Source organism: Topomyia yanbarensis, chromosome 3 (assembly GCF_030247195.1).
Source record: "Topomyia yanbarensis strain Yona2022 chromosome 3, ASM3024719v1, whole genome shotgun sequence".
In the NCBI taxonomy this organism is placed as follows: Eukaryota; Metazoa; Arthropoda; class Insecta; order Diptera; family Culicidae; genus Topomyia; species Topomyia yanbarensis.
In genome coordinates this window covers 361,490,590-361,513,737 of record NC_080672.1, presented here as the reverse complement: position 1 = coordinate 361,513,737, position 23,148 = coordinate 361,490,590, and the positions used below count along the sequence as shown (strand labels likewise).

At 37.9% G+C, this 23,148-nt stretch overlaps 1 protein-coding gene across 13 annotated transcripts in view; it reads left to right on the top strand.

The window, feature by feature from the left end:
- LOC131691455 (calmodulin-binding transcription activator 1) overlaps nt 1-23,148 on the top strand; it is a 595,917-nt gene that overhangs the window by 36,041 nt on the left and 536,728 nt on the right. The gene's annotated exons all lie outside the window — the stretch shown is intronic.

Sequence of the window (23,148 nt, the reverse complement as noted above, 5' to 3'; positions counted from 1 at the left end):
AGAATTTATTCACGCAAAGTTACATACACGCGACATACAAACGCGCACGTGATCGAACACGTTAACGTACAAAACGCTCTAGCTCTTCACGATGATACACGCGATCGTAAAGCCCCAGCGCACGCACATATCTGAACCGTACAATGAATATCACATCATGATTCTGGAATCACGGCCCGCTGTCCTTAAGCAGTGTTTTAGGTGACATTTCCCGCCTCATCTGCAGTTGTAGTGAGTGATTCTGACGAGGATCCCTTCCGAGACCCTAGCTCTGTAGTTTCAGTAGGACAACTCTCAAAAAAAATTAGGTATACGTTCAAAAGTGTGTGTGTAAACTTTGAAGTCGAAATTGGAATGTCATTTTTTTTATTTCGATTACAGAGGTTTTAACCTCAAGGTAATTCACCTCTTCGGGTTAGAAAAATCTCTAACCCTATGTGCGGGATTGGGATTCGAACCCAAGTGAGCTGCGTTCAAGGCAATCGATTTATCAACTACACTATGCCCGCCCCCTCGACGGAAGACATACTTATAGAATCCAACAGTGCGCGACAATGCCTCAGTAACCCCTTAAGAGTTGATGCGAGCGCGTTTATAATTAAAAAAAAATCTGGTATTTTTAAAACTGTTTTGATAATAAGGAGGTAGCTAGATGCAGAACTTAATATTTAAATTTAAATTTTCATTCAAATAAAGAAGTCTCTTTATAAATACGTTGAGCAATTTCCACATTTTTCATGCAAAAATTGCAAAATAATAGTTATTTTTATTTTTTACGTTTTAACGACATTCAATTAGCTAGAGATTACTGGGTAGGGAAAGTTATGAAACTTAGAGCCATAGTACTCAAGTGAGAGCAAGGATGTGAAGTAAACAGATCGGAAAACTAGAAGTGGCAGGGTCATTAGAACAGACTTAATATCATACGGGCTTAATTTTTGCCTTCTGTTAATGAGGGTCGAGCTTAGGCAGAATAACTACGAATCACCCGAGTTCACTAACATGTGTCCTGATAAAGGACCCAGTAATCTCTAGCTAATTGAATGTCGTTAAAACGTAAAAAAGAAAATGTGACTAACATAGTCGAAATAAAAAAGGAAAAAAAGAAAAAGAAACTGATGGGAATCCATCGGCAGCGGTGGGTAGCCGCTGTAGACACAGCCATTGCCTTACACAATGTAGCAAACCCGCCACGACTGTAAGAACAGTGACAATAGTTTAATAAAAATCTATCCCGGCATTCAAAAGGCAAACAGAGATGAACAGCATCAATCTTAATGAAATCATCATTAAGATTGATGCTAATCGTCGACAGGTTTTCAGTGGTGATCTTGCGTGGCTTAATTTTTGCCGGTTGTCACGGTAAAGATAGATACGTCTACCTTTATCAGGACACATGTTAGTGAACTCGGGTGATTCGTAGTTATTCTGCCTAAGCTCGACCCTCATTAACAGAAGGCAAAAATTAAGCCTGTACGATATTAAGTCTGTTCTAATGACCCTGCCACTTCTAGTTTTCCGATCTGTTTACTTCACATCCTTGCTCTCACGTGAGTACTATGGCTCTAAGTTTCATAACTTTCCCTACCCAGTAATCTCTAGCTAATTGAATGTCGTTAAAACGTAAAAAAGAAAATGTGACTAACATAGTCGAAATAAAAAAGGAAAATAGTTATTTTTATATTGTCGTTCCACGCTTCCAATTCTATTTCTTTCCATTCTTTCCTTCCGGGAAGGAAAATGATGAAGGGTACAATACAATTGTAGAGGCACTCCCTTTGGGAGCATTCATAAATTTCGAAAGAAATGCCAAAAATTGACTTCCTCCTCCTGTAACAGATTATTTTTAATTTATTTGTCCCCCCTGCTTTATTACGTAAGTAATTCCTTAAAAAAACCCCTCAGTAAAACATGTTATGTAACGTTCTAGCTTACTCCCCTACCCATATGTCACAATTTGTCACATTTCGTCGTACCTCCTCCCTCTCTAAAAGTGATGTAATTTGTGAAGGTCTTTTTTGTATACATAGCTTTATCCGTCAGAAAACGCTGCCACAATAACAGATCCCTTGCCAAATCAATTTTTTTTTCGCGAAAACAAACTTCATTCTATTTCAACATTGGGTTTCTAGTTTGTGGCTTCGATTTTGTTGTTTACTTACCTGTTAGTAATTTTAGTTTTCGCAGAGACGTTTGAGTTTGGTCAGTCCCCGAGTTGACGCTGATGAAGTTAGGAGGTAATTGTGCACTTTTCTTTTCTCCTTCTGCATGTTAGTATAAAACTGTCCAAAAAAAGACCAAGCGTAACTGTATCCAAACAACAAACCGCTTTAAAAAGCTTACATATTCAATCAGTAGGAGCACTGCAATCGCCAAAATTAATTGCCCCATTTCTAAATGATCTATCCTCCTCACTGTCCGCAGACGACGACGCAGGGGACGTCCCTTCTCCTATTACAGAATCAAGTAACGAACATTGTATAACCTGAAAGAAGTAATCCTCTAACTCCTGCAGCTTGTAGTCTATTCTCACAAAAGCCGCGCGATGTCAAAGACAAAGCCGATATAAATGAGTTAAATTCATCTTGATACCACTCGGTCACAATCCATCCTGCCCTGGCCAGCATTTGGAAGCGTCTGACGGCCTGGGGGGCGAAAAGTGAATTATGAAGGAATATCTGCGGGCACGTTCGTTCTCGGATGAATAGTAATGTGCTCGGCTTTGAAGAAGAAATAGACAGTGGTGGAAACGATGACAAAAAACTCAAATGTCCTTTTCCGCGTAGTCTTTTGGAAGCTACATAGATACATGACATCATAGTTACGCCGGAAACCACCCACAGAATGAGCCCAGTGCACACCTCGTTCCATGGTTCAGCAAGTTTTATACATGCATATTTATAAATATTGAGGAAGCTTGGAAGTTTACTTTCTCGAATGTCTTGCTTGACTGTATCTCAGTCACTTGACTGTATCTCAGTCGGTTCTGTGTTGGTACTTGAGGACCTAGTCGCTTTTGTGCTCCACCAGATGTATGAATAATAAATAACCTCAGATCATTGTAATGACTGTTTGAGAAAAGGTAATTTTCTTTTATCCCTTGTAAGCTGAAGAACATTGGTCTTTGTCATGTCCTCCTGTTGCAGCATTGTCTTTACAGCAGCAGTGGAATGGTAACGTAACTTGGGCCAGAGCGTCACTTACATATGTTTCAACCCTCGAAACTACTTCAAACTACTAGAGCGATTTCATATTAGCAATCGTGCCATTACATCCAAGGCCTAGGTCAACTTTCAATACCAATAAAGTGCAATCAAACTGCTTATCCTCTTAACACCATGATTAAGTGCATGTGTTCTCCTTCCGTCGATTTACACAATTCGATGCCAGGTGCTATAAATCCTCTGCCAACGACACAACTTTGCCACTGCGTAGTATCCCTGCTCTAGCGTATATTTTCAGGCTGACCAACTGAATCAGGGAAGCTGTCAACAGGATCGAACACACACAGAGTGTCATCCTTTTCCTAATTATATAATCATTATTGTACAAATGAAATTTCAATTGGCATGCAATTCAGTTTTCTAAATATACTTTGCTCTTCTGTTCCTATTCCTCTAGGGTCGGTTTCTAGTTTGATGGCAGATACACACATACCAAACACGACCGCTCTGTTTGCGTAAATGAGCGACAAACAGAAGCTTCTAACAATGCTATTTGAAAATATATCCGACCGATGGGGAATCATCGGCAAGGGCAATAATGTGGAGGGGAAGCCTGGTGGGTGGTTATCGTTTACCAATTCATAATAAGCAGCACCAGGGATAACAAGAGCTGGGAGCCAATCGGTACATAGCGAAACTGAAGCGCAGGTAACCGAAGCACAAGAAGCGCCTATCTATGTTCATACCCGATGATGTATGTCCGACGTGGGATGGTTTTCGGTATGCTTCCTCCACCGTGTTTCTTGGTCCGGTTCGGTTGGTGCAAAGAGCAGCTAGGAAGAAGGGTAAGCTTTCACATTGTTGCACTGAAAGCTTTCACTTTAGATATAGTTTTATTATTTTTTGTTTCTATTATACAGTTTTATTCTTAGGATCATTCGTATCTATTTTTGGCTTGGAAAAATTTCTAACCCTACGTGCGGGCTTTGGGTATCGAAATCAGGTGAGCTGAGTACAAAGCAACCAACTTACCAACTATGCAATGAACACCCTTTATATTGAGAGGCTGAGAGCAAGAGTTGGTTCAAATTTAGTTCAAAGCAAAAGTGGATTAAAACTCATTTTTGCGCTAAGAAAATAATACATACGTAGGTTCATAACAGGCAATAGTTTTTATTCGGACCTGTGGGTGATGAAATTCCAGTTATTTTTTCGACGCATTAGAAATAGTGAGATATTGGATCAGCTAACAGAAATTGATGATTAACGCCATTTTGACATCCAAAATGGCGATTTCCGGTTACCACAAAACAGTGAAAACCCACATCAAAATGGTTATCATTTGAAGGTCAGTAGACATTGGAAATCGATGATTAACGCCATTTTGAAATCCAAGATAGCGAGTTCTGGTTACCAAAATATAGAAAAAAGCAGCATCAACATAGTTCTCTTTTGAAAGGGAGTGGTCAGTGGACATCAGAAATTGATGAATAACGCCAATTCGTAGTCCACGATGGCGACTTCCGGTTACCACAAAACAGTGAAAACCATCATCATGTGTCATGTGAAAGGAGGTAGTCAGTAGACACCGGTAATTGATAATAAACGCTACATTGAAATTTAAGATGGCGACTTACCATTTTGCAAATGGTGCCAGTGGTGATGAATAAAGAACCAATTTGGATAAATATTTTCCAAAATTTGCATTTAATAAAAAAATCGCATATGTGTTATGTTCTATGTTCAAATTATTTTATCTATTCATTCATATCACATCTTTGTATGTCCTTATGGAGTCCTTATCAGGAAGAGTCTTTCGTTCGAGTAAGATCGCAACACTAATCATGTATACTAAGAATCGGTTGCGTGGTCTGTCGAAAAAGAAGGATAAGTTTCGCTACGGAATGTAGTACCACAGCTTTGATTTTTTGTCTCATTCCCATATCCAGTTAAGTATTCAGTTATAAAATTACATATTTAAACGTATTTCAATATCACTTTCTACTGACACCCATATTAACCAATATTAATGAAGTTATCACAATTTAATGGTAACCGTGTGTGAATTTCAAAATGGCGTTAATCATCAATTACCCATGTCTACTGACCACCCCCTTTCAAATGATATGCCCGCCTGCGGATCTTAAAGTGAAACATCAGAGCATCTGCTTTTCAAATGATACATGGCATTTATACAACGCCGACTGAGAATTCTTGGTAAGGAACCATTTGATATTTGGGCTACAAATCCCAAAATCATTCCAAAAATGTTACGTCATTTATGGATGTAGCCTTAAGAAAGGAGCATGCCACAATAGATCTGAATACTGGTAGCCTTGGCTGTCTCCTACAACAAAAATCCACAAAATTCAGAATCGTTTTCGTGGATCCATTCTTGCTCCGTGAACTGGTTATTTGTTATGATTCACGTGGAATATTTCACAGATCTATAAAATATTCTTCAAATTTTATAATACAGTTGATATAGTATGCTATTTTGTGCACAATTTCAGCGAACTCAAAATGTTATATATGGATCCATTTTTACTTCGTGATTTATAGTAGCATTATTCGCGAAGTATTATACGTTCTCTATAATAAGTTCACTAATTTAGAGGTTATCCCTAATCATGCTAACTTTCTTTATCTTGCTTGAGTTCAAGCGCCGTCATGTATAGGATCACACTGAATTTCCATTGAACGCACAAACGAGTAGACGGCACCAACCAAATGAGGATTTGGAATGATGGATTAGATGCGGATCCACCCAAGCTAGACGGAGTGCGCAAAGCTATTCAAGAGCTGTGAAATGACAAGACCGTTGGGAAGGCTGGAATTCCGGCCGAACTTCTAAAAATTGAGAATGACCAGCTGTACAAAGCCTTCCACTGCGTGAACGGTAAGATCTGGGTGCAAGAAGGAATGCTTTTGAATTAGTTGGATGGTCTCATATGTTCTACCCATCGAGGTATAATCCTCCTCAATGCCGGCTATACTCTCCTGTGCTCTGTTTAGCAGACTGCACCTGTAGGCTGAATCCCTTGTTGATGAATGCAAAGCAGGGTTTCGAGAAGGACTATTATCTACTCTTCATATGTTTAGCCAGCGACAAATCCAGAATCATTTCTGAAATTGCGGGCTCATTTCGTGAATTTCAAGGCTGCGTTCGATGCAATGAAACGAAACGAATTTTGACATGGCTTTCTGATAAAACTGGTTTTGATGATTCGTAAGAAGCTGGACGGGTCAAAATGAAGTGTCAAAATTGTCGGAGAAAAATTCGACTTGTTTGTGACGTTAGATGAATTGAAGCAGGGCGATGTAAAATATATTTTTTTTTGTTCAACGTAACGCTCGAAGATGCAAAACGAATACATGATGAGCTAAAGAACGGAACCATCATCAGGATATCTCACATGCTTCTTGGCATTGTGGATGACTGTGAGTATTGGACAAACTATAAACTCTGACAAGACAAAGTACATAGAGGGTAGAAACTGAGGCAGTTCGCACGGTATTGATTCCAATGTCGAAATCGATGGGGTACGGTATGAGATTTATGACCATTTCAAATCTCGTAAAACACTAGTGGCATGTGATAACGATGATAAACACGAGGTAAAAAATACGGCTGCCAATAGACGGGGTAAAAATGGTTTGCATAGACAGTTTAAGTTCCATAGTCGAGGGGTGCACAATATTTCTTTTATACAAAACGCTGATACTCCCTGTTGCTCTATACAATGATGAGGCGTGGTCGTTGAAGAAAGCAAACTAATCTATGAATCGGTGTGCTTAATACTCGGCGTCACAGTAGATGGAGAATGGTGCAGATGCATGTACCACGAGTTGTACCAAGTATACAAACATTCCTCGTGTCAGTTGCTAATAAAATCGACAGCATCCAGCCATACATCGAGTGAAGTTAACTTTTTATTTACCGCCCTTTTACTTGTCTTTCAATTTATTATATCTACCGTAATTTCTGTCCCTTTCTTTGTATTCTCTAAGTTTTTATTTTGCACCGTGCTCCAGGTCATTCTCTTGAAAAGACCCAGCTGATGGTAAAATGTCTATTCATTTTCAAAAACTCCGAATTCCCGTTTAAGGGGACCACTCTATTTGCTAATTGCTCTAATTTCAAAAAATCGATTATTTGTTTTTTACATATTTCAATAGATTTAAGAATTAAAAATATACTAAAATTTCATCACCTCCCGAACCGGCACACCACTAGTGATTCGAATTAGTCGGACCGTTAAGCTGTTAAACTTTGAAGCACTTTTTCTAAAAACTATGTTTTTCTAGTCGGGCAACAGCACCGGGAGTACCTATTGAACTAGAACTAAAATGTATTTTCTAGAATTAATCTTTTGATGTGTGCATGATGCTCGCTAAATAATGAAAAACTTTTTTAATATTATATTATTTGCAAATGATAGGCAAAACAAGACGTAAAATTCGAACTTTTTTCGGAGCACATTTTTTTGTTGGTTAAATTTAGCAATTTTATAAGGTATTCTAGTATCATAAGCTCAAAATTGTGATAATCTGTCTAAAACAAGCAAATGGTGTTACTGCTGAAGCGTCTTTTATGAAGGTGTACCGCGTCTACATGCCCGCTCACAAAGTTGAGCTCGACGGTGTGGTCACCGATTCGTCGTGGCAACAGTGCACTAAATACAAGCAAATAGACTATTGTAGCAATAAGGCTCGAAGTGACAATTACGCAGAGAGAATAACCCTTGCGTTGGAAATGCTGAAAAGTGCGCCTATTGTGGGCAGAGTCCACATGGTCTAATACCATACCACGTCCACAAACAGCACCCGAGTAATCTGGAGCATTCTCTTTAAAAACCAGAAATACTAAACAGAGCCACGTTACTCACCATGGCAAATCAGTAGGCTCTCTTGGTTCAGGAATAGTGTGACTCTCACGATTTCTATGTGGGGACATCTTTTACTGTTCTTATTGACCGTTGAGATTCATTCTAAATAGGTTAACACGTGCATTATACATTCTTTTATCCACTTTAAATTTAAGATTAACACCATTTATTGTGATTATATCTGAATGGGAACTAGAAGGGTCATAGGGTGGTATTCTAATGCACAGATGGTTCAGGAAGAGTGTGACTCTCACGATTTCTATGTGGGGACATCTTTTACTGTTCTTATTGACCGTTGAGATTCATTCTAAATAGGTTAATTTTTCTCTTGTAAGATCGCCAAATAAAATATCTCGAAGAAGCTCTGATACAAAGCTGAAGCATACAACTGCTGGTCTCAGAAGTTTGAGATCAAACATAAAGTTTTCAGTGTTTCTAGGAACAGTGCTACGAAATTTCAAAATCAGATATCTATTTCTGCTTGCATTTACCGAAACTGACATTCAGATTCAACGCCTCCCTCATTCATTCACTTTCCAACTGACTGAAATTTCATGCGGAATCGAATGCTTGAGTGCAGAGGAAGTATAAATTCATTCATCAACCAAAGCATTCATTTGTTATTATGTCGACAGTTTGAAGGCAGAAGTTAGCATCTTCCACATTTTCGAGCATAAGTGAACTGCGTAATCTATATCTGGTGCAGTTTTGTTCAATAATCCCTCTCAGAGCTAGCATGGAAACAAAATTCACTTTGCTTCTGAAACCGAACATTCATTCTTCGCAGCGGGCATGAATTGAATTTCGTTTTCTTTCAAGTTCACGCGGGGATGTCAATTTTTTTAAGCTCTGCCTAGGAACACCAAAAAATCTCACATGACATCTCAATTAGAGATTCAAGCTAGTGCAGGATTGGTTGGGTCTAGATTAGGTACCGGATACTTTATAGCAGTGATTCTCAACCTGGGGTCCGCGGACCCATGGGGCCGTGAAATCTTTGCTAGAGGTCCACGAAGAAAAATATATTTACAAAGTCCATATTGAAATTTCTGGTCTAACAAACAGATAACAACATATTGATAGCATACAAAATCGATGTTTATCGCAGGGGTCCGCAGCAACCCAGGGTGATTTATAAGGGGTCCTTGGGACGAAAAAGGTTGAGAACCGCTGCTTTGTAGTATTGAGGAACTTCTCCCGACACCTTCGAGGAGACTTCAATTCACGCGGCACGGTATGGGATTGTCTTCCGATGATAATTATCATATAATAATCATTATTATCATGTAATATTTTTTTCTAATTAATCTAGCTTACTCCACGATCTTTGCTACACTGAGAAAACTAGTGATAAAAATTGAAACGATTTTCGCTATTTTTTTAATTTGAAGTTTTTAGAGTTTCTGTCGTGCAACTCAAACACGTGCATTATACATTCTTTTATCCACTTTAAATTTAAGATTAACACCATTTATTGTGATTATATCTGAATGGGACTGGAAGGGTCATAGGGTGGTATTCTAATGCTTGGTGGAGTCTCAGTTTCGCATCCCTTTGGTGTTTATATTTCTTTTTCAGATCGACTTTCGAACAATAATTTTGTGTGAACTTAGAAATAGCACAGTTATCCTGAATAATTTTACGATTCATGCTCACTTATTTTATAAAGCAGATTAAGATTTATATATCCCCCTCCCCTCGGTAGGTTGGCGCTTACAATTTCATGTCAAAGTCCGATGAAATTCAATTTTACAACATCTTATTCAATCGTTTGTGGATATAGAGACCAAGGCATGTCTTGAGACAGTAAAGGTAATCACTTTCTATTATATTGTATTGTCTTTGGAATATTGTTTTTCGCCGAAATAAAGTAAAGAGGGACAATAAAATCGCTCACAAGCCGTTTGATTCAGTTAAACATAAACAATAGTCCCTACAGTCGGCTGTCCGGAGTTGAGTCGCATTTTTTAAACCGAGTTTTTTTTCCGAATGGATCAAACAAACGATAAATCTTTTATAAATTCACGGTAGCTGGCTGCCCAGAGTCATGAATATATCATATCACACCTGAGAGCGTCATAGATCGTATCACTTTTCAATGTGAATCCAGATTGGTGTAATTCTTTAGCCCATCCTTCTAACAAAAACGTTTTTTCGTGGCAAACGTGAAGATGCAGAGGTATACACGGTCTCCATAACAACGTTTGCTACGCTAACATTTCTTTCCTTCTTCGATGACTGTATAGTCAAAGTATAGAACTCTCAAAACATGCACATTTTTTATTTCGATTATAGAGGTTTTTACCTTAAGGTCATTCACCTCTTCGGGTTAGATTTACCAACTACACTACGCCCACCCCCATAAACGTGCACATTAGAGTGACAGGAAAAAATTGACCCCTATCGGCCCACCCCTGAGTCGATTCCTAGTCCCACCAGGAGTACTTGCACCAACTTTGAAGCAAATCGGACAAGTCTAGCTACCGGACCAACGTGCCTGAAATTTGTATGGGATTTTTCAACTATTTACATGGAGAAACCCCACTAGCTCGCATTTTCGCCGCTAGGTGGCACTGTATGCATCGTATTATCACTGTAAGTGAAAATAAGAAAGATAATTTAATTTTCTACAACATTGTCGAAGACTGCTAGTCAATCCGACTTTTTTAAAAGAAGTTATTAAACTTTTAACGAAGTGATGTCTGAGCCAGTTTTGCATGGGGCCTAACAGTACATGGTTGTGTATCAGTACTCGATTCGTACGAACTAAACATTTTTGTGAAATAATCATTAGGTTTAGCTAAATATTATGTTCAGAAGAATTATAGTAAATAAAACGAGTCATGTTTTGATTAGAAAATTTTAGTTCCATATATTACCGCGTAGAGGGCGCCAACACTAACTTTTCAACGGAGAGAGATAGAAATTTGGTGTCTTCTACAAAGTTATAGAAGATGCATTTTTCAGTATTTCTTCCGAACATTTTGATACTCTATCTCTCTTCTATAAAAAGTTAGTGTTGGCGCCCTCTAGCGGTCAAATGTGGAACTAAAATTTTCTAACCAAAACATAACTCGTATTATTTACCACAATTCTTCTAAACATACTATTCAGCTAAATCTTACCATTGTTTCACAAAAATGTATAGTTCGCGGGACTCGAGTACTGATACACAACCATGCACTGCTAGGCCCCATGCAAAACTGACTCAGACATCACTTCGTTAAATGTTTAATAACTTCTTTTAATAAAGCCGGATTGACTAGCAGTCTTCGACAAAATTGTAGACAATTAAATTATCTTTCTTATTTTCACTTACAGTGATAATACGATGCATACAGTGCCACCTAGTGGCGAAAATACGAATTTGTGGGTTTTCTCCATGTAAATTGTTGAAAAATCCCATAAAAACTTCAGGCACGTTGGTCCGGTAGCTAGACTTGTCCGATTTGCTTCAAATTTGGTGCAAGTACTCCTGGTGGGACTAGGAATCGACTCAGGGGTGGGCCGATTGAGTTTTCAAAAATTCATCATTTTTCACGGGCAGTTTAGTGCACATTGATAATGGATTGATTCTCTGTGTAATTTCGCTTGTTCGGGCCAATGACGGAGTAGCACCTACGAATATGTTTTCTAGCCACAGATAGTAAACATTTTTTTTGCACTAAGCACCTTGAAATTACGTTTGATTTGATATCAGTATCCAGAAAATCGATCAAGCCGTTCTCTTGCAATCCTGGTCGTCAACTGAAAGAACATGTTGACTTTGCGCCGTAATATCTCCCAAATGAACAAATATATTTCAATGAATTGAACATATTTATAAAAATGTCTTCAAAATAAAAAAAACCTTTAAGCATTGAACATGGAAACCTTGACCTATGATAATCCCCCGTTAAGTAATTTCAATATATAAAGGATCTATGGCTTTGTTAAGCTCATGCACCAAATTGTTTCGAATAAACGAGTACAAAAAATCCCTTTCTCGATTCAAAATCTAATTTTTTATACCTAGGACGTATGAGAAATATTTTCACGATCGAACCCTACGTTACTGACCAACATTACCGATTTTCACCTAGACGTACACAATGTTTCAATCGCTCGCGACTCATAAGAAGCAGCGACGAGGAGGTAGTTTTTCCTGAGGTGAGGAAGCAAGCTTTCCAATGTTTAGTAGTGGCATTATTAATCGCTGATGGCAGGCCACTAGCATCAGCAACAGCAGCAGCACCAGCTCCAGCATGCTAGGACACAGTTGCGTTGTTGTGACATACAGCCCTACCTTTCCGCCATACATACTTGAAGTTTTGAATCATATCAGAAACACAGGGTCTGTAGGTTTATACCTTCGCTACCATTTCATGCAAAACAACATCGTCATCATTGTCGTCGGCGCTGTTGTCGCTGTCGGTCTCACGCGTCCTACAGCTGCTGGAGGCCCGCAAGCCAACGATGCCGGAGTTCCCGGGCGTTCGCTTGCTCACCTATGACCGGCAGTATGTTTTGATCGTTCTCCGGAGCATACCTATAATAAAGCATATGCAAACATAGCTGCTGGACGGTGGCGCGGTTGGTAAACAGCCAATATAAATGTACGAGAGCAGAAGGGCATTGTAGTAGGCAACACAACACAACACAACATGCAATCGCAGCCGTTTCGACGACGATAAAACAGAAGGATATGGGTGAGGTTTCTCCCACCACGTTCGTTGTCGCCTCGCCGTCATTTGGGGGCAATAGCAGATACAGTGTTACTAACTAGAGTTATTCAGTGTGTCTATGTGGGATGTTGTTGGGCGAGTTCAGGTTGGCCATCTCCGATGGAGGTCAGATGACACAATGGCAAAAGGCGAGAATAGCGAGATATAAATGTAATGACGAGAATAGTAACACTTTGGAGAATATTAGTCAGACAATAATAGGCTCCTATCGGGTCTTAAATTAGCAATAAATTCGCTATAATTAATATTGAGGATGTTTATGCAAATGTGCACAGATTGGCGGAGTACGTTTTGGGGACGGTACCGATCGGTATGCAATGTGATGACCGTAAGCTACAATACGGTATTAATGACAACAGGCGCGAAGCTGTAGTGGATTTGATGCCGGAGACGATTGACCTTATATATTGGAAGTTTGCTAGAAATTTTGACTAAATTTGTTTTCAACTTTATTTATTCTGAAACCTAGTACAACTAAATTTATTTTCACATTCAACTGAACAAGCTTATCTTAATCACTTTTGGGCCTAGCGGAAGCCATGGCTCTATCCAAACACTCCAGCTATACTATAAATTTAACATGAGATTCAATTTAAAACCCATCCATTTCATGTCCGGGACTCTTTATCGTTTTACAACTATGAAATCTGTGTCTACCGCACAGAATTAAACAGAGCCCAAAATCGGATCTTGCCCCAAAGGGACACAGCAGTCAGGCTCACACACGAGGAATTGGAACTAATTTCATAAAACAGAGTCCACGCAACACAAAGCAACACCCCCATAAATATCACCGTTACATGCGATTAATTTAATTGTAATTTATCGTATTTGAATCGATAGAATTCCCATTCGCGAGCGGGTGATTGTTGGAGCTTCCCGACGCCCAAAACTGATCACTCCCTTCCAAAACCGGGGGCCGAATTTCAATTGAACGCTAACAATAAGCGTAGCAGTAAAGGGCGATGTTGCCGTTCCCGCACCAGTGAAATGCAATTCCGGCCAATCGGAAAACAATCAAATCTGTTATCAGACACTGCAACTCGCACTTAGTTATCGGCTAATAGAACGGCCACAAATAAACTGATAAGCGGTATCTGCGGATGGAAGCTAGCTCTAAGCGATTCGGGTGTGGGTGTAGCAGCGTTCTTTCATTGTTGTTTTAATGATGTTTTATTTGTGAGTTCCATCTGTGGCCTGAGAGTTTGGCCTTTCATAAAATTAACTGAATTGGTTTCAAACCTGCGCCTTTGTATATTACTGAATTTGTTCCTGACATTGAACTGGTGTTGATTATTTTTTCTTAAACCTTCTTTTAGTTGGCTTTGGCGTTAATGTTTAATTCAGGTCTGTCGTAGCACCTGAAACTTAAAGTATAGTACAACTACAGTCGAAACCTGAAGTTACTTCGGGGAGTTTAGTTGTCGATGCACATATATAATTGAATTGAGCTTAGGTTAAAAATTGAAAGAATTTTATGATAATAATTATTATTTATTGTATTAAATTTAAGTTGAAAACAAACCAGTATTTTAAAATTTTCTTTGTAAACAATGATGTACACTATTTCTACTCCCAAACTACCCCATTCATTAGAGGATTAGGCAGAATTTTTTACAATATTCTGTTGTTTATGTTTATTTGTCCAACAATAATTTATATCCGATCAGAAAACGGTTTGGTTATATATTTATGGACCGCGTTGATCAGAGCCCGCGGAGGAATTGATGTAAATTATGGAACGCATCGTGCAATGATAGCGTCATCTATATTCATTGGAGAACGTTTTGGATACATACTTTATTTTTTTTCTCCCTGTGACATAATAGTTAGTTAACATACAGCATTTTGCACATATCGGATTAGATCGTGTGTGATTCTGTACATAAATAAAATATATGTTTTTCATAACGATGCAATCTCATATATTAGCTCGTGGTCATCCATTTTAATGAAAAGGTTGAATATGAAAAAACTGGACATCCAGAGGTGCTGTAGTAGCTTGATAACTAGGTGTCTATGTATTTTAAAACCTTTATTATCAACGATTTCCTGACTCCTGAGCATTACCAGTAACTAGGTAATTAGGTGCGAACAAAAATGGCGCTTAATCCGCGTGTGGCAAATTGTTAACACATTCCAACTGGTGTTTGCTCTTAGCAAAATTTTTACGGTGTAGACGTGCAGCAGTCAGGTGTTAGAAAGGACTTGATCGCTTGCATCAAAAAAGAGACAAAGTTCACAGATTTTTCATGCAATTGTAGGGTAACGAGGGTATTTTGGACCAGTACCATATTATTTTTTTGTTTCAATTATAGAGGTCTTAACCATAAGGTCATTCGCCTCGAAAAATTTCTTATGAAAAATTATTAATCCTATGGCCGGGGTCGGGGCTCGAACTCAGGTGCGTTGCGTACAAGGCAATCGATTTACCAACTACGCTGCGCCCACCCCATACCAGTACCATATTTTGGACCACTTGACGGTGATTTGTAGATTTTTGCATTTAAAGCTCACAACAAATTGAAACATTGCTAATGTAACACTGAAATTATCATGCTAGAAAGCAGCTCCCGTTATATTCTGACTGAAATGGTTTAAATTGAAATTTTTTAAACGTTTCAGCTGAACTGGTCCAAAATCAGGAGGAGGCAGCATTGTTGTAACTAACATCGAAGAGTTATTATTTCTAAAGTATATACACTTCAAATGTATATCGTTATAATGCTTATAAAATACATAAGATATAGATTTTAGGTTGAAAAAGGCGATCGGATGTATTAAAATTGTTATTTTGGGGATGTCCAAAATATGTTAGCTATGTCCAAAAGAAAACATATTATCGCCATGCTCCCAATTTACTCTGACACCTCTTTGCATATCTACTCTGCATTAAAAAAAGTTCATATTTTGTTCCCAGAAAAGCACTTCTTAGTCAATCATGTACAAATTCATCATACAAAGTAAGATATGTCAACATTTAGATGGTCCAACATCTGTTTTGAGATCGGTTCAAATTATGTTTGCAGCAATGGCACAAAGGAAACTCGATGGTCCAAAATATGCTTTGTTTACGGTCCAAAATAAAGTTAGGTGGTCCAAAATAAGAAAAATGTGCCTTCACGATTTGTCATTTTTTTTAAGTATTTACGTTCATTTGACTGTTTGCGTGGCACAGTGGGACGGAATCAAAAAAAAAAGCCAAACATTGATATTTGCGACGAAACCATTGGTTTTGGCACTTTGATGTCTTGGGAAATGTTTTTTTATTTTTTGGGTAGTTTAATATAATATTGGAAAATTTTGATTTAAGGGGCTAGGTACGCAGATAAAAAAATAACTTTGCAAGTTGTTTCCAAAATTGATAGTCGTGTATGGGAAGTTTGTAGACGAAATGATTTTATGAAACTTTGTTGAAGTAGCGAAATAGCTATCTGTTAAGCGAAAAAAGTTATTGAGTGAAATTGAAGTACATGTTCACAGGAATACCCCCTTAAAAAGTGTTTTTACTGTAACTTTTTTATTTCATTTTTTATAGTTTTTCAATATTCTAAAATGTGGAAGATGCTATAAAAACACACCTTTTTGCGGAATATACTAACTCGTTATCTCTTTGTTTTTAGGATGTATGCCTGTTTTTTGGTTTTTTGGCTATTTACGCTCGTCTAGTTTACCCCACATTATTCCAAGGATCCCTTTAGATCGCTCTATGATGTATCAATAGGACATTTCTTACTGAACAACAATTAAATATATTTAGCTGCTACTACCTGCTACTCTACGAACCATAGCCCCTTAAAGTTAGCCTAAAGCAACCAAAAAACAGGCAGACATCGTAAAAAGAAAGAGATAACAAGTTGGTCTATTCCGCAAAAAGGTGTGTTTTGAAAGCATCTACAACTTTTTAGAACATTGAAAAACTGTACAAAATCGAATAAAAAAGTTACAGTGAAAAAACACTTTTTAAGGGGGTATACCGCCATATACTTCAATTTTACCCAATAACTTTTTTCGCTTAACAGATAGCCATTTCGCTACTTCAACAAAGTTTCATAAAATCATTTCATCTACAAACTTTCCATACATGACTTTCAATTTTGGCAACAACTTGTAAAGTTTTTTTTATCTGCGTACCTGCGTCAATGTCCGGCTTTGTTTTATTCCGTCCCACTCTGCGGGGTTGGGAATCAAATCCAGGTGAGCTACGTACAAGGCAATCGATGTACCAACTATGCTATGCCCGCCCCCTTATTTTGAACACTACATATCCAAAAAAAAGATGAGGCCATACATTAGACTGCCCAGAAAAATAATGAAGTCCCACCAGAAGTACTTGCTCCAAATTTGAAGCAAATAGACAAGTCTAGCTACCGGACCAACGTGCCTGAAGTTTGTATGGGATTTTTCGACAATTTACATTGAGAAAACCCACTAACTCGCATTTTCGCTGCTAGGTGGCACTGTATGCATCGTATTGTCACTGTAAGTGAAAATAAGAAAGATAACTCAATTGTCTACAACTTTGCCGAAGACTGCTAGTCAATCCGGCTTTGTTAAAAGACTTTGTCTTCGACAAAGTTGTAGACAATTGAATTATCTCTATTATTTTCACTTACACTCATAATAAGATGCATACAGTGCCACCTAGCGGTAGAAATGCGAGCTACTGAGTTTTCTCCATGTAAATTGTCGAAAACTCCCATACAAATTTCAGGCACGTTGGTCCGGTAGTTATACCTGTCTGATTTGCTTCAAATTTGAAGCATGTACTCCTGGTGGGACTAGGAATCGACTCAGGGTCGATTGAGTTTTCAAAAATTCTCATTTTTCTGGGCAGTCTAATGTTCAATTTTCCCACAGTATTGTTTGCATTACGCTCTTTTATATATAGTCCGTGAAACTCGGAACATTATCCGTGTATCCACGAATTAAAGTCTCGTGAACAGATTTATGATTTATGATATATTATCTATGATCCACCGTTCATGAAATAGTTGACAAAATCATAAAAAAGTTTCCACTTTCATGATGTAGTTAATTAAATATTCATCTTTGTTGGTAATCTTAATGTTTTACGTGAACGATTTCACAAGACTCAGAGTATTACTCATTATTTCGTGAACTGGTTCATGATTTCGACCGTATTAGTCACCATTTGTGCTCATGAAATAGTTACAACATCATAAATGATGATTGATGGATTCGTGAATTGATTCCCAAACGTCTATTCGTGCAAGCGAAATAGTTAACAGATTCATAAAATATTATTCATGGATTCGTAAACTGATACAAAAAATTTAGAGTCAATTTTGTTCTGTGAACTGTGAAGTATGACATAGTTGTGTCCAGTTTTCAGCGACTAGTGCAAATTTACAGCAATTTTAAGTTATTATTAAAACTAAACAATTTAGCCTTATTATGCTGGAAAAATTTTCGCAGTTTGTTAAAAAAATGTAACTGTTAAATTATTCTAGATAGAGCCATACGACCTTCAGTGAAGTACACCCAGGTTTTTTCACGCGGTTTTTTTTGCGCTGTTTTTTACGAGGTTTTTTTACGCGGATTTTCCAATTAACGCGGTTTTTGCAAAAATATTCTAAGTCCTTTTGAATGCAAAAGACTTAGACTTTTTTCTGAAAAAAATGCAAAGAACTTAGAAGAATTTTGACAGTTTTTATTTTGCGCGTATTTCGCCATTAACACGGTTTTTGCAAAAAATATTCTAAGTCCTTTTGAATGCAAAAGACTTAGAAGATTTTCGGAAAGATGGAAGAGACGGGTCTGGAAGATTCCTTATGGCCCGCACCCCAACAATATGGGTATTTTCGGAATGGTCTTGAAGAGTAGGTTCCAGAAATTCATTTTTGACGCCATTTTGAAATCAAAGATGGCGACTTCCGGTTTAGCAAAATTCGCTATAACTCAATCAATATGAGTATTTTCGGAATGAACTTGAAGAGTAGGTGCCAGAAATTGATTTTTGACGCCATTTTGAAATCAAAGATGGCGACTTCCAGTTTAGTGAAATTCGCTATAACCCAATCAATATGGGTATTTTCGGAATGGTATTGAAGAGTAGGTACTAGAAATTGATTTTTGACGCCATATTGAAATCAAAAATGGCGACTTCCGGTTTAGCGAAATTCGCTATAACCCAATAAATGTGGATATTTTCGGAATGGTATTGACAAGTAGGTGATATAAATTTATGTTTGACGCCATTTTGAAATCCAATATGGAGACATTCGGTTTAGCGGAAATTCCCTACAACCCATGCAATATGGGTATTGTCGGAATGGTCTTGAAGAGTAGGTACCAGAAATTTATGCTTGGTGCCATTTTGAAATCTACGGTGGCGACTTCCGGTTTAGCGAAATTCGCTATAACTCAATCAATATGGGTATATTCGGAATGGTCTTGACGAGTAGTAGACAAAGATCGATGTCTGACGCCATTTTGAATTCCAAGATGGCGACTTCCGGGTTAGCCACATTCACTATAACCCAGTCAATATGAGTGTTTTTGGAATGATCTTAACGAGTAGGTTTCAAAAATTGATTTTTGACGCCATTTTTAAACCCAAGATGGCGATATCCGATTCCGCGAAATTCGCTATAACCCAATCAATATTGGTATTTTTGGAAGTTGTAGTACAAATAGTTTTAATTAAACAGTTGAATTTACTTAAATTTAAGCAATATGTTTAATTTGAATAAATTCAAACCCCCAATACGTCTCTTCCTTCTCTCTCTTGCATTCTCACCGCACTTTCCTGGATGAACACATAAAAATATTTTGCATTTTGATGGTTTATGATTAGATCTTATATTTGAGGGTGATTTAGATGATTGCCCAAATTTTTCATGCGAGAATTCCGGTAAACCGGAAGTCGCCACCTAGAATTTTAAAATGACGGCAAACATCGACGTTTGTCTGCTACTCGTCAAAACCATTCCGAAAATACTCATGTTGATTGAGTTGTAGAGAATCTCGCGAAACCGGCCATTTGGGATTTGAAAATGGCGCCAAAAATCAATTTTCATGGAAAACGGGGAAGGTGCAGATTTATTTATTTCTGGCACCTACTCGTCAAGAACATTCCGAAAATACCCATATTTATTGGGTTACAGCGAATTTCGCTAAACCGGAAGTCGCCATCTTGGATTGCAAAATGGCGTCAAAAATCAATTTCTGGCACCTACTCTTCAAGACCATTCCAAAAATATCCATATTGTTTGAGTTATAGCGAATTTCGCTAAACTGAAAGTCGCCATCTTTGATTTCAAAATGACGTCAAAGATCAATTTCTGGCACCTACTCTTCAAGACCATTCCGAAAATATCCATATTGATTGAGTTATAGCGAATTTCGCTAAACCGGAAGTCGCCATCTTTGATTTCAAAATGGCGTCAAAAATCAATTTCTGGCACCTACTCTTCAATACCATTCCAAAAATACCCATATTGATTGGATTATAGCGAATTTCGCTAAACCGGAAGTCGCTATCTTTGATTTCAAAATGACGTCAAAAATCAATTTCTGGCACCTACTCCTCAAGACCTTTCCAAAAATATCAATATTGATTGAGTTATAGCAAATTTCACTAAGCTTGAAGTCGCCATCTTGGATTTCAAAATGACGTCAAAAATCAATTGCTGGCACCTACTCTTCAAGACCATTCCGAAAATACCCATATTGATTGGGTTATAGCGAATTTCGCTAAACCGGAAGTCGCCATCTTTGATTTCAAAATTACGTGAAAAATCAATTTCTGGCACCTACTCTTCAAGACCATTCCAAAAATACCCATATTAATTGGGTTATAGCGAATTTCGCTAACACCGGAAGTGACCATCTTTGATTTCAAAATGGCGTCGAAAATCAATTTCTGGAACCTACTCTTCAAGACCATTCCGAAAATACCCATATTGATTGGGTTATAGCGAATTTCGCTAAACCGGAAGTCGCCATCTTTGATTTCAGAATGACGTCAAAAATCAATTTCTGGCATCTACTCCTCAAGACCATTCCAAAAATATCAATATTGATTGAGTTATAGCGAATTTCGCTAAACCGGAAGTCGCCATCTTGGATTTCAAAATGACGCCAAAAATCAATTTCTGGCACCTACTCTTCAATACCATTCCGAAAATACCCATATTGATTGGGTTATAGCGAATTTCGCTAAACCGGAAGTCGCCATCTTTGATTTCAAAATTACGTCAAAAATCAATTTCTGGCGCCTACTCTTCAAGACCATTCCAAAAATACCCATATTGATTGGGTTATAGCGAATTTCGCTAAAACCGGAAGTGGCCATCTTTGACTTCAAAATGGCGTCGAAAATCAATTTCTGGAACCTACTCTTCAAGACCATTCCGAAAATACCCATATTGATTGGGTTATAGCGAATTTCGCTAAACCGGAAGTCGCCATCTTTGATTTCAAAATGACGTCAAAAATCAATTTCTGGCATCTACTCCTCAAGACCATTCCAAAAATATCAATATTGATTGAGTTATAGCGAATTTCGCTAAACCGGAAGTCGCCATCTTGGATTTCAAAATGACGCCAAAAATCAATTTCTGGCACCTACTCTTCAATACCATTCCGAAAATACCCATATTGATTGGGTTATAGCGAATTTCGCTAAACCGGAAGTCGCCATCTTTGATTTCAAAATTACGTCAAAAATCAATTTCTGGCGCCTACTCTTCAAGACCATTCCAAAAATACCCATATTGATTGGGTTATAGCGAATTTCGCTAAAACCGGAAGTGACCATCTTTGATTTCAAAATGGCGTCGAAAATCAATTTCTGGAACCTACTCTTCAATACCATTCCGAAAATACCCATATTGATTGGGTTATAGCGAATTTCGCTAAACCGGAAGTCGCCATCTTTGATTTCAGAATGACGTCAAAAATCAATTTCTGGCATCTACTCCTCAAGACCATTCCAAAAATATCAATATTGATTGAGTTATAGCGAATTTCGCTAAACCGGAAGTCGCCATCTTGGATTTCAAAATGACGCCAAAAATCAATTTCTGGCACCTACTCTTCAATACCATTCCGAAAATACCCATATTGATTGGGTTATAGCGAATTTCGCTAAACCGGAAGTCGCCATCTTTGATTTCAGAATGACGTCAAAAATCAATTTCTGGCATCTACTCCTCAAGACCATTCCAAAAATATCAATATTGATTGAGTTATAGCGAATTTCGCTAAACCGGAAGTCGCCATCTTGGATTTCAAAATGACGCCAAAAATCAATTTCTGGCACCTACTCTTCAATACCATTCCGAAAATACCCATATTGATTGGGTTATAGCGAATTTCGCTAAACCGGAAGTCGCCATCTTTGATTTCAAAATTACGTCAAAAATCAATTTCTGGCGCCTACTCTTCAAGACCATTCCAAAAATACCCATATTGATTGGGTTATAGCGAATTTCGCTAAAACCGGAAGTGGCCATCTTTGATTTCAAAATGGCGTCGAAAATCAATTTCTGGAACCTACTCTTCAAGACCATTCCGAAAATACCCATATTGATTGGGTTATAGCGAATTTCGCTAAACCGGAAGTCGCCATCTTTGATTTCAGAATGACGTCAAAAATCAATTTCCAAATATCAATATTGATTGATTCCAAAAATATCAATATTGATTGAGTTATAGCGAATTTCGCTAAACCGGAAGTCGCCATCTTGGATTTCAAAATGACGCCAAAAATCAATTTCTGGCACCTACTCTTCAATACCATTCCGAAAATACCCATATTGATTGGGTTATAGCGAATTTCGCTAAACCGGAAGTCGCCATCTTTGATTTCAAAATTACGTCAAAAATCAATTTCTGGCGCCTACTCTTCAAGACCATTCCAAAAATACCCATATTGATTGGGTTATAGCGAATTTCGCTAAAACCGGAAGTGGCCATCTTTGACTTCAAAATGGCGTCGAAAATCAATTTCTGGAACCTACTCTTCAAGACCATTCCGAAAATACCCATATTGATTGGGTTATAGCGAATTTCGCTAAACCGGAAGTCGCCATCTTTGATTTCAAAATGACGTCAAAAATCAATTTCTGGCATCTACTCCTCAAGACCATTCCAAAAATATCAATATTGATTGAGTTATAGCGAATTTCGCTAAGCCGGAAGTCGCCATCTTGGATTTCAAAATGACGCCAAAAATCAATTTCTGGCACCTACTCTTCAATACCATTCCGAAAATACCCATATTGATTGGGTTATAGCGAATTTCGCTAAACCGGAAGTCGCCATCTTTGATTTCAAAATTACGTCAAAAATCAATTTCTGGCGCCTACTCTTCAAGACCATTCCAAAAATACCCATATTGAT